General features: G+C 52.3%; 1 protein-coding gene across 1 annotated transcript in view; it reads left to right on the top strand.

The window, feature by feature from the left end:
- CWF19L2 (CWF19-like 2, cell cycle control (S. pombe)) overlaps positions 1-2,663 on the top strand; it is a 264,167-nt gene that overhangs the window by 90,882 nt on the left and 170,622 nt on the right. The window lies entirely within an intron of this gene.

Below are 2,663 nucleotides of genomic sequence, written 5' to 3'. Positions count from 1 at the left end.
CCTTGAAATCCTTCATAATGCGGTCAGGGTTGCCCCTGGCCACGTCATTTGTCCCCACGTGAATGACAACCATGGGGTACTGGTCTGCAGGTTGGATGTAGGCCGGGATCCTCTCCGTGATGTCTCTAAGCCGAGTCCCAGGCATGAAGCAGACCTCCCGCGTCATGGGGTCAGGTGGACAGATGGGACCTTCCAGTCCTCATAGGATGAAGTCTCCGATGACAAGGACCTGGCGTTTCTTCCTGCTGGTGTTCGCTCTCTGCCCATTCTTTACCATGTGGGGAGTTGCATCTCCCCCGCCGGAGGCAATTTCACTGTCTTTCTCCATCACAGCTGCTAGGGCATCGAACCCGTTCCCCAGGTGAACCTGGGGAGCTTCCACCACTCTGGGCCTAGCAGTTCTGGATTTGGACACCGTCTGCCACTCCTGCATTGGATGCGTCTCCTGTGGGGGCTGTACAGTGGGCAACCGGGCCTGCAGAGAACAGAAATAGGCATCAGTTTCATCCTCTATATCCCTGATCCCCCTCAGCCCGCTCACCTCAGCCTGGAGCTCCCTCACCTGCTCCTGCAGGGCCCTAAGTCGTGCACAGAAGGGGCAGGCAAGGGGACCACCAGCCCCCCCCCCCCCACAGACGGGGGGCAAGGGGCCACCGACCCTGCCATGTGCTCTGTCTGGGTGGAGGCCTCAGAAGAGCCCATGTCAGGCCCGTGCCTGGGCGGGGCCCCTGGCAGCTGTGCTCCACGTCTGCACCATGTCTGCAGAGCTGCGCCTGCTGCTTTTGCTCGCTGGAGGTGCCACTTTGGGCAGCTACCTCGTGCCCACCTTACATGAACGCTGGCGCGCCCTTACAGAGCGCACCTGTTTGCACACACTGTTCGGGCGCAGCTCCCTGTCGGATGAGCTAAAAGGGCTCCGGAGGGCTTTCCCTCCGGATCCACTTCAGCTGCGCTGTACCCTCTGCCCCACTTACCTTAGGGGGAAATCAGCTGTTGCTGCCCGCTGCTGCTGTCTCCTCTGCAGCTGCTGCCTTTGCTGCTGAGGTAAAGTGGGTACACGTGTGGCACACGTGCACCCGGCTCCCGCCGCTCCTGCTTCCCAACTGCGAGGGAATTTCAAACTGCTGCTTTTTAAAGCCTGCGGTTTGAAATTACCGCGGTTGTGCCCTCAGGCAATCAGGCCTTCTGGCTAAGCCGGAAGTGCTGGCTGGCGGCCCCGCCCCCTACCGACCCTCCTGCTGGGATCCTGGGGTGGCAGGGACTACCACCCCAAGGGGCTAGTCGGAGCTATCCCCCCGCTTGGGGGAAAGGCCCCTGGAGCTACTCCCCCGCTTGGGAGAAAGCCCCCTGCTGCTGTCTGCTTGCCCGAGCACGGCTCCCTGTCGGGCGAGTTAAAAGGGCTCCGGAGGGCTTCCCCTCCAGATCTGCTTCAGCTGCGCTGTACCCTTTGCCCTACTTACCTTAGGGGGAAATCAGCTGTTGCTGCCCCCCACTGCTGTCTCCTCTGCAGCTGCTGCCTTTGCTGCCGAGGTAAAGTGGGTACATGTGTGGCACACGTGCACCCTGCTCCCTCCACTCCTGCTTCTCAATAAATGGAGACATGATTCTGTGTGAGTCTTAAGTTGTATAGGTGAAATCTATGATTGCTGGGCAGCAAGAATATATATTTTTACTATTTTGGGCCTCATTGGATTTAAGTGTGCTTATCAACCTATAATGTAAATTCTTATGCGTTCCACCACTGAATTTGGCCCATTGACTCTAAGGTAGTATTAATTACAGCAATTTACATTATGACAGACTACAAGAGAGGCTATAACTAGAAAAGCAATTAATATCAGGTGCCTCCTGATATTGGGAGGGCACAATTTGTGGGTGGCAGTGTCAGTGGTGAGTGGTTACCCGCAGAAGCTGGTGTCGGCAGTGGGGGGAGGGCAGGAGGAGGTGGGTTGTGAGTGGGAACTGATGATCACCCGCAGAAGCTGGTGGCCAGTCTCAGGCGGGGGGGCAGGTACCCCCAGGTGCTCCCCCTACACATCACCTATGAATACGAGGGTGCAGATAAGTCTTTCTTTCCCCATCTCTGTCGTATCCAAGTTATAAATTAGATTCTAGCACCAAATTCAAAGATGATGTGTAAGGGAGTGTAAATTTAGTAGAGGATGTAGCTGTGAGATTTACATAATTATATTTTAGTATGTCTTGCATGCTAAGAGAGCAGAAAAACATTTAAATTATGGTAGTTTAGACTTGTCTCTGTGACTGCTTTTCTGGCTGCAAATGGCAACTATGCATATTGCTGAAGGATTTTATGAGCATAAATTGGTTAATATTTGAACAGTGCTGTTGAAAATGTAATGTGCTATGTGTTATCTTGCTATTCTAAAAATGTGGTGCTGTGCTTCAGATGCATATGATTTAATAGAGATTATATTATTTCTATATACTGGTGTTGGTGATTTTTTTTTTTTTCTTAAACCAAGCAGCATCAAGAGAAATGAACACTTGGTAATCATGGTTCTGTAAATAAAAGCTCAAAATAATTCAACTCAGTCAATATTATCTCCCCCTCCCCCCCCCCTTTTTTTTTTTAAAGGATTTAGCTTCCAAACTCCAAGCCCAGCTTGAAAATGCACGTAAGCTAAAAAAAAGAAAAACACAGA

Source organism: Gavialis gangeticus, unplaced genomic scaffold, assembly GCF_001723915.1.
Source record: "Gavialis gangeticus isolate Ggan-Ray unplaced genomic scaffold, GavGan_comp1, whole genome shotgun sequence".
Taxonomy (NCBI): Eukaryota; Metazoa; Chordata; order Crocodylia; family Gavialidae; genus Gavialis; species Gavialis gangeticus.
Note: the sequence above shows the minus strand (reverse complement) of the source record. Positions and strands in the feature narration are given on the sequence as shown.